We start from the raw sequence: 13,200 nt of genomic DNA, 5'->3' as shown, positions 1-13,200 counted from the left end.
ATACCGCGAGCTACAGCTCGCGGTATACTGAGACGCCGCACCTGGAGCGGATCCCGACGTAGATGACGGGATCCGCCCAGCTGCGTGAGTGACAGCTGGCTCTGCCTACCTAGAGGCAGAGCCAGCTGTACCCGCCCCTCCCCCGTCCGTTCCGCCAGTCAGCGCTGGCAGATCGGAGCGGGGAATCCAGCCCCTCCCCCTGTCACGGCAGAGAGCCTTGACAGGATCGAGAGGTGAGGGAACCCAGTATGTGTTCGCTCACCTCCCGATCTACTGAGCCGACCTGTGACAGTCTCATTGTCACAGGTCGGCTTAGAACTATGAGGTGAGTGGAAATCACTCATCTCATAGTTCTCCTTTAATTAGAGTTTCATTATCTACCCTGGTTTCTTCATACAGATATGCATTTTCCGCTGCCTAATGTTGTATAGATCCTTTATGTTTATATACAGTACATGTACCTTTCCAATTTCCCAACCAGTAATGAAATGACTTTGTTAGTACTGAAATACATTCAAGTTAAGCAAAACAATTCTTGTGTGCCTACATATAAAGAAACCCATTTTGAACTGCACAAGCACCAAGCCCAGGGCAAAAGTAGACTTTATACCCTTGGAAAGGTAACACATTTGTTGTGTTTGTTGATGGCAGGATAGAGTGTGCCTCATAAAGTATAATTTAGTAGTTGTACTAGACTAAGTCTAAGCCAGTTGGATGCGACAACTGGCTTAGACATAGATGTAGAAGATGTTCAAAAAGATTCTACAGATGTAGAAAGCATATCTGAAGGTGCAGCAAAAGAAAAGGAACTGTCAGGAAGTTCATACAGGCCTTTGTAGCTGGGGTCGAGCTTGAGCATGTGACGTATACTTGTGTGTAGTCCTGTGCATAGAAATGTGCATGACTGTGCATGTATGTGTCCATGCATGCATATCCCAACATATGTACAGACTTGTGTGTGTGTCAGGGTTTCTTACCCTTCCTTCTCCACCATTCCTTGTTTGTACTTGTCTGACACTGTTTGTTTTTCTTCGGCGCCCTATTATAACCAAACCTGTATACTTCATCATTCTGCAACTAATCACAAACTACTGACAAATTCCTGTCTCCGAGTGATCAAACAACACCAGTTCACTATTTAACCATCAGCTGGTCCATTTAGTCTCCGCCCTTGCGTGTGCTCAGATCTACCAAGTGCTTTGCTGTTGTTCCTTTTCTACGTGTATGACCCTGGACCTGGCTGACTAATCTCCTGGTTCCTGACTTCGGCTATTGTTTCCATTTATTCTGCTCTCAGTGTTCCCTGACCTGGTTTGGCTGCCTACCTGCTTTGGCATCTGACCTATGGCTTGGCATCAACTACATCCTGGACTTCCTCCATTATTTTTTGCCATTTATTGTTATTTTCAATAAACTCGTTTTATTTTTAATCTGCACTTTAGTTTCTGTCTGGTTTCTTGGTTCCCTGACAGCGTGCACACTCATTGCTCGCAGTGGAGCCAGGCTGGCTATTGAAACTGAGGCTCTACCAGCCCCCGCTGCTAGAAGATCTTCAGAAGTACTCCTGCTACTTGTGATCCTGCATCCTGACACTGATCCCCTGTGATGGACTGCTCGTTCCTTGACCCGCCTGCATCTCTGCTCATTTGGTTCAGTACTGACCTTGTTGTGTTTTCCCAACTTCATAAAGTATTCTGACCTGTGTCACCAGTGGACCGCATCTTCTCATCATTTCGTACCACTTGGCATCTATGGTCTCAAGTTCCTGATCCACCAAACAGCACTCATGCCACTTTGTTGCCCTTGCTCTCCCTGTCTCCCCATTCACGGGTGCTTGGCCTGGAGCAGTAAGAGAGGCTATCCTCATAATTTCAGATTCCCAGCCCAGGTACCTATCAAGAACTTACAGAAGACAAAAGCATATCTAACCATGAATTTACAGATTCTGCATATGTGGAAAACACATCTTAACATGAAACTACAGACTCTACAGGTGTGGAAGGCATAACACAGCAGGACACTACAGATTTAGAAGAAGAAATGCTGCAAGAGGGCATTTCTACACATACGATACCAGTCTCTATGGTTGTTGGAGGCATATCTGAACATGAAGTATGTTTGTTACATTCAGAATCAGTCACACTCTCATGTCTCCCTTCATTTTCCTCTAAACATGCCTATTTGGTCACCAGGTACTGACAGATGAAGTTGACATTGCAGATTGTGCAGTTAGAAATAGAACATTTCTGCAGGCATAGATATGCTTCACGTTTCCAGTTTCTTGAGGGCATCTCTGTATTACATCTACCGTAGTTGACTTGGGGATGGCTTCAGGACTGGCTCATTGCTTGTGGGCTGGCTCTAGGACATCACCGTGTTGAGGTTATAATACCTAGGGAAAAATAATTGATATAAACATTGCATTTTAGTCAATTGAACATGCAACATTGCAAATGTTAATATTTTAATTATTCTACAGTCAGCAGGTGGAGCTCTGTGCTCCTTGTTACATGATGCACAGCCTGCTTTGTGCCTGTAAATACCATATTCAGCCACTAGGTGGAACACTCAGCTCATTTTTACATGCATCAGAGTAGTGCGGGGCTTTGCTGTGTGGGTGAAAAAAAACCACTTGTTATAAAGCTCTATATCAGGGGTAGCCAAACTCCGGCCCTCCAGCTGTGGTGAAACTACAACTCCCATGATGCAACTCTCTACGGGAGTCATGTCTTTGGCTGTGAGAATCTTGCTATGCCTCATGGGAATTGTAGTTCCACCTCAGCTGGAGGGTCGGAGTTTGGCTACCCCTGCTCTATATAGTGCAATTGAGTGGCCCCCAAATTGATTTCAGCATTCTCACACAATATAGCTTTTCAATGTTTAGTAAATTATAATCATTACTGTAGGCTTTTCTTTTTCACTCACAAAAAAAAGAGGGCTGTCCAAATCCCACAAATCCATGAAGTCTGGCCAAAATACTCCCACACTGTTTCTATTACCACGTCCTGGCTAGTTCCCAGGACATGGCTGAAGTTGGGCACTTTCCCCCAGCATCTTAGAAGTTATCACGCTTCCGTGCTCTTAAGTCATACTTTTGCAATGCTCTCCCTCACCTCCTATTGCAGCAGCAGCTGAACTCACGGTTGTTGGGATAGGGGAAGAGAGAGTGCACTACGTATGCACAGCTTTTGAACATTCACTCCTGTAATGCAGCGGGTGAACGCCCAACTTCTGCCATCTCCTGGAAACTAGTCAGTAAGGGTTGTATTTCAACTAGGCTTAATGGGTGCCTTAAAAAACCTACAAGTATAGAAATTACATTAAACATGAACTCCAGGATTAGCAAATGTCTAAATACAAGAGCCATGTGTATTTTTACATGAATCCTGGTGAGCTTTATGTATTTCTTCCAGATCTGTGCCATAATCCAGTGTGCAACCTTGCCTCTGTGCAGGAGCTTCCTGTAATACAGACCAGTCACGCATGTTCTCTCTCCTTGTGCAGGACCCTGCTCCTGCAGGGCACCTGCCCAAGACCGGCACCCACAGCCTGTTCCCTCCTACACTTCGCTGGTTGGAAGCCCTTCTGACGCCACCATGTACAATGCAGGACCACTTGCCCTGCAATGTGCATGAGGACACAGAGGGACAGTCCACAAACCAGAGCATAGGGGAGACGAGGTGAGCATCGACTGCTAGGGGAGGGAGAATCAGGTAAGTAGAACTGCTTCACCCAGATACCCTTGACCTAAACGAGCAGTTGACCCACTGCAAGGGGAGTTCTATTTCCCCCAGAAATAGGTATTAACCCTTTCGCTGACAACAGCGTATGCCGTACATTGTTGGCAGCTATAGCAGCTGGGACTCTTTTAAACTGTGTAAAGCCAACACTCGGCTTTATACTGAAAGCGATTCTGGCCGCTGAGCTGCCTCCAAATCGCTTCCAGGGGCCAGAGTAGAGTTACCCTCCTCCTTCCCCCACCTGACGCCCCTGCCTTGCTTCCTGGGCTCCACTGCCCCTTCTGAAGGCTTAGATCCGTTATCACGGGTGTTGGCGGGTAGAGGCGAGAGAGACCGGTGAATATCGGTTCACCGATCTCCTTCCCGAGCTGGGAGCCATGCTAATTGCATCACCGCTGGTTCCTCCCTAGCTAGAGAAGCCGGGTAAGAAGCTATTCAGGTGCGATCTGTGCTTGAATAGCTTCTTTGAAGTGGAAAGGTGACACTAGGGGTTAAATAGACTCCTAATTTTACCTTAAGGAGAACCTGTCACCACTAGTTTGCTGTCACACAGGGAGCTTCTGAGCCCCCTTATGTGATAGTAATAAAGTTAATTAAAACATTTTTTTTAAAGTTTCTAAAAAATGTAGTAAAGTAAAATACTTTTAAAAGTACCAGAAAAATTGTAAAGTCCCCGCCCCTGCGAGCACAGGCATAATAACAGAAACACACGTCAGGTGTGCCTGTGTATGAAAACGACGATTGCGCTACACATGTTAGGTATGTGCACATGCACCAGAGTGAGAACAATAATTGTAGGGCCAATATTCATGGTTAAAGTTAAACTGATGACCTGTACAGGCTTTTAAAGCGTCACCTATGGATAATCTGAGAAACCGTATCTTGTCGCCGTTTCACTGGCGCAAGCAATTTTTAATCTCGGCATGTTGGGTATCTATTTACTCGGCACAACCTCATGTTTTATATTTGACAAAAACTTGGGTATTACATTGTATTTTTTGGGCACTAAAATTAACTGAAGTGTCATTTTTACTGCAATTTTGGGTTTGATAAAGAGTTGTGCTAATATCATTGAAAGTAAAAGTTTGCAACTGTCGCTATTTTATTCTACAGGGTCTCCGTTTTCAGGAAATATATATATTCCTTGTGGGTTTTAAGTAGTTTTCAGACCTAAAATGTGGATTATAAATTGTGCAAAAAAAACAAAAACACCTTAGCAGTGAAAGGGTTAAATGAAAGTTTTTTCTGCCTGGAGTTGAGCTTTAAACTGTATTTTGAAATACTGCATTGTGGATTTGAATTTGCTGGAGCCATTTTATGCAAAAGGCGGACTTAGCCTTTAAAAAACAATGATTTGAATGAAGCAGTTGCTGGCAGACCTCAGATCTGAGCCTGTGTGACTGCACACAATAGTGAAGAACTGAGAAGAAAGTGGGTAGGACATGGATGGAGATGAGAGGAGAAGCCTGCACTGGCTTTGTTATTGGATGGGGCAGTGTTCATCACAATGTAGCGCACACAGGGACTGGAGGGAAGTCTCCTGGACACATTGCATTAGATGTGTGATGAAGATAGGAGTTCTCCTGCTGTCAATCACCGCCGGTCCCTCCCTCCCAGGCAGGCAGCACTCAGCTCTCCGCTCTCCTCTATACACTTCAATGAAGGCGATTGTCAGCTACCGGGAGGAGCTCCGGAGCGCTGCAGGTGAGTCGGATCGCTGTGCCCCCGGACTGTACTGGAGGCAAGCTTCTAGTGTACTTCTGTATGTGCCCGCTGCGGGGGATTCCTAGCCACCTACACATATACAAATACTCATGTTAGAGATTGTGTTGTTGAAATCCTGGGTTGTGTGTTTTGTTTGAAGGTTTGTATATACAAAACACATCCTAGTGACTATGAACCGGCCACCAGCAATAGTCATCATATAACCCCAATGATCGGATGCGGATCAGGCGATTGTATTACTTGTGATTTCTGCTGATCGGGCGATTAGTTGTAATTGCTGCTGATCGGACGATTGTATTACTTGTGTGTGTTTATACAGTCATAAGCTGCCGGTGTACACAGATTGACAGCCGGCCGGCCGGTGACAGTATGACTCAGTGCGGGGCCGTCGCCGGCGTCTGCTCTGCCCTCTCCAGATCCCCGGCAGCTGCTCATAGTCCTATCAGCTGATCGTCACTTGTCATTGCTGTGCATGGAAAAAGCGGCGCAGTTCCCTCTCAGTGTCAGGATTCCAGGAGATCCCTCGGATTTTAAGAAGCGATGGAAGATTGAGCCTTTCACTTTAATGCCTATCATGGTGCCTAATTGATGTCAGCGGGGAGTGACCCTCTGGCAGTGGTTTAGTCGGGATATACAGGCAACAGATGCCAGGCTTTAAGGAGCTGGATCCAGCAAAGCAGCCAGCTGTTCACTGCACATCTGCTCCAGAGCTCTGCAAACTGAGTGTGATGGTGAATGTGATGTAAAAGTGAGCCCTGAGCTGTCCAAATGGGATGTAATGACCTATCAATGTGTGATGGAGGTAAATGTGAAGCAAAAGTGAGCCATGAGTTGTCCAGATGGGTATATATGACCAATCAGTGTGTAATGCTGGTGAATATAATGGTGTATGATGTGAAAGTGAGACCGGGGCTGTCCAAATGGGAATATATGACCCAGCAATGTGTGATGGAGGGGAATTTGATGTAAAAGTGAGCCCTAAGCTCCCCAAATGGGAATATATGACCTATTAGTGTGCAGTGCCGGTGAATGTGATGGTGTATGATACGAAAGTGAGCCATGAGCTGCCCAAATGGGAATATAAAACCTATCAATGAGTGATGGAGGTGAATGTGATGTGAAAATGATCCATTAAATATCCAAATGGGATTATGTAACCTATCAGTGTTTCATGGGGGGTGAATGTGAAGGTGTATGATGTGAAAGTGAGCCATAAGGTGTTCAATGGGATTATATGACCCATCAGTGTGTGATGGTGAATGTAATGGTGAATAATGTGAAAGTGAGCCCTGAGCTGTCAAAACGGGAATATATGACCTATCAGTGTGTGATGCCAGTGACAGTGAGGGTGTATGATGTGAAAGTGAGCCATGAGCTGTCCAAATGGGAATATATAACCTATGAGTGATGGCTGTGAATGTGATGTTAAAGTGAGCCCTGTGCTGTCCAAATGGGGATATGTGACCTATTAGAGTTTGATGGTGGTGAATGTGATGTGAAAGTGAACCATGAGCTGTCCAAATGGGAATACATGACCTATCAATGTGTGATTGAGGTGAATGATGAGGAAGTAAGGCATGAGCTGTCCGAATGGGAATATTTGACCTATCAATGTGTGATTGAGGTGAATGATGAGGAAGAAAGGCATGAGCTGTCCAAATAGGAATATATGACATATCAATGTGTGATTGAGGTGAATGATGAGGAAGAAAGGCATGAGCTGTCCAAATGGGAATATATGACCTATCAATGTGTGATTGAGGTGAATGATGAGGAAGTAAGACATGATCTGTCCGAATGGGAATATATGACCTATTAATGTGTGATTGAGGTGAATGATGAGGAAGTAAGGCATGATATGTCCGAATGGGAATATATGACCTATCAAGGTGTGATTGAGGTGAATGATGAGGAAGTAAGGCATGATCTGTCCGAATGGGAATATATGACCTATCAATGTGTGATTGAGGTGAATGATGAGGAAGTAAGGCATGATCTGTCCAAATTGGAATATATGGCCTATCAATGTTTGATGGCCCTGCATGTGATGAGCACATTTACCATGAATATACCTGGAAATGGACATGGCTTTTTTATATTACATTGTTCATGGTGTAACTAATCATTGTTCTTCATGGCACAGTAAGGTTTCTATTGCCTGGAGGACATGGTGAGCTTTAACAATTATACAATTCTATGTGTTTCTGGCATCCATTATGACTTATCTTTAAAGCTGAACTCCGGGCACAACTATTTTTATCTAAATATGTTCCTTAATAGACCACAAGAGGTACAAGTCAACTTTGTGTGCACCACACACCTTTGCAAACCCTAATGTTACCTTGTAATGATAGCAGTGACATCACTGAGCTGCACATAGCCTGTGCAGAAAGCAGAGCTGTGGGAGGAGCCCAGCAGGCCCCACCCACTACATGCTGCCTGCAGAAACCGAAAGGAGGGGGCGGAGATAAGACCAGTCACCCTGCACAAGGTGAGAAAGCAGCAGTGACCGGTCTTTATTGCAGGAAGCTCCCACATGAAACATTTTACACTGGAGTGCACCAAAGGGCACCAAAAATCAACAAATAATACACATGGCTCTTGTATTTAGAAAATATTTGCTTACCCCGGAATTCAGCTTTAACTGTGAAGTGCAAAATGTTTTGCTTTTATTGGCTTTATATCTATACCTGAAGGATTGTACATATATTGGGATCCGATATGCCTGGTGACTCAGCGCCTTGTTGTCTTGCCATTCAGTGTTGGGATTCTGGATTTAGTTCCCATCACTGTCATTATATACCCAGAGTTTCCATGTTCTCCATGTGTTTGTGTGGACTTCCTATAAGCATACATGTAGCTTAATTGGCCTTTGGGGAACAGATGTGACTGGTTAAAAATGCTCCGTAATGCGCTGCGAGAAAAGTGTCAACACTGTAAAAATGATCTAATTGGTGAACATATAAAATATGTGCTTCATATGTGACATCCACAGTGGCTTTCATGTCTAATGATTGTTTTTTTTTCTATCTGTAAAACTCTACTCAAGTAATAATAAATCATCTGCATGATAGGAGTTTGTCAGGTGTCACATGGAACAGGCCTTTAATTAAGAGGCGCTATAAACATTGTTTAATCAATCAATAATCAATATGTTGCCATAAAACTCTGCCGGTCATTTAATGTAAGGCAGGGGAAGGTAACTTTGCCCACCAGCTGTGCTGGAAATAAAATTCCCGTCATGCATCTGGGAGTCAATCTGCATCTGACTCCCATCTGGGAGTCAAACCTGTGGCTGTCATAGTCTTGCAGTGCCTCATGGGACTTGTAGTTCCACAACAGCTGCCAAGGTTGCCTCACCCTGTAGCCAGGGCCAGATTTACTCTCTCTGCTGCCCCAATGCCAGGTTCCTCAATGCTCCCCCCTGGAATTCCACACCCTTGCTGCCCATTTACTCCCTGCTGCCCCGAGGCCAGGCCCTGTGGGAAATCCGGCCCTGCCTACAGCATTACTATTTAGATATAGTTACAGTTGTTATAGTTGTTTAGCCGGATGTAACAGCGGTGCCAGTTCAGTGGCTGCATTTACTAGTTTACAAGCCATTGAAAGCTGATATATTATATTTGTACTTTGACAAGTTGAAGAACCCATTCTATTATTTCACCTGTTTTGGGATTCTAGGGGAGATCTCTATTGTGGGGTTCCCGGCTCCTCCCACTCTCTTGCTGGAGATGGAGGTGAGAGAGCTGAGATCTGCCACTATCAGAGTCCAGCAGATGACTCAACTCCGCCACTAAACAATGAGCTGACACTTTTGATAATGCAGAATATGATTTACAGCATCATGGCTTTTAATGGCCTACAGCTTCTCCGTTTCTTACGTTGTCAGCAGCCTGGAAACATGTTCTAACAGCGCCGATTTCAGCATGACATTGCATTAATAGCGCCTTCCTATTTACGAGGTTCAGAAATGGAGATGAAATACTGGGCACAAACCTACGTGATACCAAGGCCAGCTGTAACCAAAAGTAGGCCCAAAAATATTGTAAACATCAGCAGCAGGGCAACCACATCAGTCAGTAATCACAGAGCATTTAGCTCAAGGGTAGGCAACCCTGGTGCTCCAGCTGTGGTGTAACTACAAATCCCATAATGGCTCTACCTCTGAGAGTCATGTCTGAGCCTCATGGGACTTGTAGCTCCACAACAGCTGGAGTGCAACAGAATGAGTCAGTAGCTGTCCTTTATATATACGTGGACCTGTCACGCCTGTTCCCGTAATGGGACTTGTAGTTCCAGTTGGACTGCTGAGGTTGGATACCTGAGGTTTAGCTGCATAAAGAACCAGATTTAAGGGGCAGCAATAGAATGAATCAGCATGATTATTTGTGTGACATCCACAAACAGGCCTGGGTTCCCCAATTGTACGCAAATTTCCAAACCGCTCGGCAATGTGTTCTCCGAGCTGTCTCAGCAATTCAGAGGACTTTATTATACCAGCTTACTTGCAATGTGAATAGTACATTAAAGAAGATTTAATTTGCCAAATGACCGCCTTGCCTCTTTCATGACCCCAAATCCATTTTTTAGACTTTAACATCCTATATGCATTCAGATTCCCGCACACATATCACTCCCAATTGGATAATATAATATCTGCTTAGCAGTATCTGTAAACCAGCAACAGATCAGACGGCCAATGTCATAATCAGTGTGGGCGTCATCTTTGTTTAAAGCATCCTGATGCCTGCAAAAAGCTTGTGTAACCCCTTGACATCTGCTCCTGCTGGGGATGTTAACTCCGTGAGGCGGATACCAATAGGAACTATTTGAAAAAATTGTTTAGACCAGTGATGTTTACAATGAACAACCAGGCACTTAGTTGTGTGTGTGTGTGTGTGTATCTGTATCTCTCTGTATCTGTTTCTCTCTCTCTCTCTTTCTCTCTCTCTCTCTCTCTCTCTCTCTCTCTCTCTCTCGTCTCAGGGAACCCCTCCCAATGAATACTAGACTATATCTACAGCTTACAGTGCATTAGAGTGGTGGTCAATGGGAAGAATGCTTCTTACATTGGTGGTCAGTGGGAAGAATGCTTTTTACATTGCTGGTCATTGGGAAGACTGATTCTTACATTGCTGGTCACTAGAAAGAAGGTCCAGTGGCAACCTCTAGAGCAGCGGTAGCCAAACTCCAGCCCTCCAGCTGTGGTGGAACTACAAATCCCATGAGGCTTTGCAAGATTCTCACAGCCACGGACATGACTCCCGGAGAGAGACACATCATGGGATTTGCAGTTTCACCACAGCTGGAGGATCGGAGTTGGGCTACCCTTGCTCTAGAGGAACCCTAGGGTTCCATGGAAGTTTGGTTGGGAAAGGCTGATATTAGAGTGGTTTTGTCACCACAGGGTCACTTTTACTTATTGCACCACCTGTAAAACAAGAAGTCATATACTTACTTTCCAGCAGCTTGTGTATTAAAAACCCTTTACAGCTCTGCTCCCCAGCTGCTGCTAGTAATTGACCGTTGCATTAGTCGAATGCTTGCTCCTCCTGCTGGCCACTGTGGTTCCTTCCACCAGCTCATACGTCACTATAGGTCTCATGAGCTGGGGGATGAAACACAGTGGCCAGCAGGGGGGCACGTGCATTAGATTAATCTGATGGTCGATTACCTGCAGCAGTTGGGGAGAGGAGATGCAGTGGCTTTTCAAAACACCGCCTGCCAGAAAGGCAAGTATATTATTTCTGGTGGTGCTAGGAGTAAAAGTGACCCTGTGGCAACAAAGCACTTTAATTACAATGTATTATTCAATGTTACATTTGATAAACATACTGTTCTCTTTGGACTAGACAAGAGTATGCCAACCGTAGTGAATGTCTTCAATAAACAAGTCATCTTTCCTAATCTACTATAACAGGCTGGAACAAAGTGTTAACATAAAAGTAGACGGGTAAAACCTGTTGTCATTGCCAAAAACACTCTCAGTGCTTGTTAGTGCCTACAGGGGGAGCTGCTTGGGCTACTTATAGCTGTTCAAACTGCCGGAATTGCTAGTCTGTTTCATCTGTTTTTATAAGAGATCAGCTGCTCCCACAAGCATGTGTGCTCCGCTCTCAGGTTTCAAACATGACTCAGCGCCTACCCACTAACACCAGCATACGTGTTAACTCACACAATGCCCCCTTACACCTCATTCAAGCACATTGTTTTTGCTTCCAAGAACAATACGAAGCCGAGCTGGGGAATTAAAAGAACAAAACAAAAACTACACAATGCAAGTCAACAGTGCAATATGTAACAAGGAGTTAATCTGTGGAAAGTTTGACATCTACTTAAAGTAAGTTGAGTTTCACTTTTAGTAAGTTGTCCTTAAAATCAACCTCAACCAACATACTAAAATACTTACCTTTAGCCTTTATTCACACATGAGTGTGCGCATTTACAGAGGATTTTGAAGCATTTTTTGCCCATTTTTTCACGTTTTTTAAAAAGCTGTTTGGAGCTTGAGTGTTTTTATTTTAGCCAATGGAAAACCAGTTACTTGGAGGAGGGCCAAAAATGTACCATTCTTCCTAAAATGAAGCTCATGTACTTTTAAAGGCCACAGACACCATTGAAAATAATGGAATCCTTCATGTTGATTGAAAGTCAGAACTACTAATCCTGACACGTTTTTCATGTCATTGACTTAGAAAGTCCTGAATTCCTTGAAACTGCATGAGAACCAGGGAAAGTGGCGTCACAAGGGGGGTGCGGCCCACACCCGGGTTCCACCATTGGAGGGGTGACACCAAAATGACAGTCATTTTGGTGTCACCCCCTATTAAAAGTCGGGCACTCGGTCATGGACAGAGAGCCCGACAGTGTCAGGAGAGAGGAGGGGACCCAGTGGCATACCTCATCCTGCCGGGTGAACGTCCCCTCATCTCTCTGCTGGCGTCCATCACCAAGATGGCCGCCAGCAGGCGTCAATAAGATGGCCGCACATGTGTGATGACATCCTTGCACGCGCACACGGAGATGCCACGCGCATGCATGATGACGTCACGGCGTCACCCCTTCTCTGCTCCGGGTGTTACCCGGCCTCGGGACGCCCCTAACCAGGGAACTAGATTTTGTTTAGATAAAAGTATAAGCAATATTAGTTTCCATAATTCCACACTACAGGTTCCTCTTTAAAGTAAATTCTTGTTGACATTGGATGAGTGTCGCCCAATCTGGCCACTTTCAGCATAGGATTGTCACCTCATCCGATTAAAGCTTACAGCACACGTTACAGTCTAATTGTATAATCTCCTTTAGATCTACAAACAACTATGTAGTACAAGGGTCTGGCTTTTTGGATACAAGTTGGTTGGCTAGATTAAGGCCCCTTTCACACGGGCTGATCAGGAGAGGATCCATGCATGAATCCTCGCATGATCATAGCAGTACGGAGCAGATGTCATCGCTGTGACATCAGTGTCCGTATACAGTTTTTTCCTCCACCTCGTGATCTTTGGGGAATTTGATGTGTACGTTTACATCAGATTACCCCCAATCTGGTACGAACCGGTCCGGCAAAACGGATCTGTGAACCGTCTGTTTCTGCGGACCTGGCCGGAGCTGCGGGTAACCGGGTGTAAATGGATGCTCGTACATGGCTGCCCATAGACTTGAATTGGGCAAATCCGATTGGGTCCACCTGAAAATTAATCACGACTCAATCGTACCGGCCGTGTGAAGGGGCCTA

The 13,200-nt window shown here is 44.9% G+C and overlaps 1 protein-coding gene across 1 annotated transcript in view; it reads left to right on the top strand.

The window, feature by feature from the left end:
• Window positions 1–5,420: 5,420 nt before the first annotated feature.
• BMF (Bcl2 modifying factor) overlaps window positions 5,421–13,200 on the top strand; it is a 48,033-nt gene continuing 40,253 nt past the window's right edge. The window contains exon 1 of the mRNA XM_018559273.1: window positions 5,421–5,444. The gene's annotated coding sequence lies outside the window, so the exon portion shown is untranslated. The remainder of the gene's footprint in view (window positions 5,445–13,200) is intronic.

The sequence above is a fragment of the Nanorana parkeri genome, unplaced genomic scaffold (genome assembly GCF_000935625.1).
Source record: "Nanorana parkeri isolate BGI_ZX_2015 unplaced genomic scaffold, ASM93562v1 scaffold386, whole genome shotgun sequence".
Lineage (NCBI taxonomy): Eukaryota > Metazoa > Chordata > Amphibia > Anura > Dicroglossidae > Nanorana > Nanorana parkeri.
The sequence above is the reverse complement of the archived record's forward strand: the minus strand, read 5'-3'. Positions and strand labels throughout refer to the sequence as shown.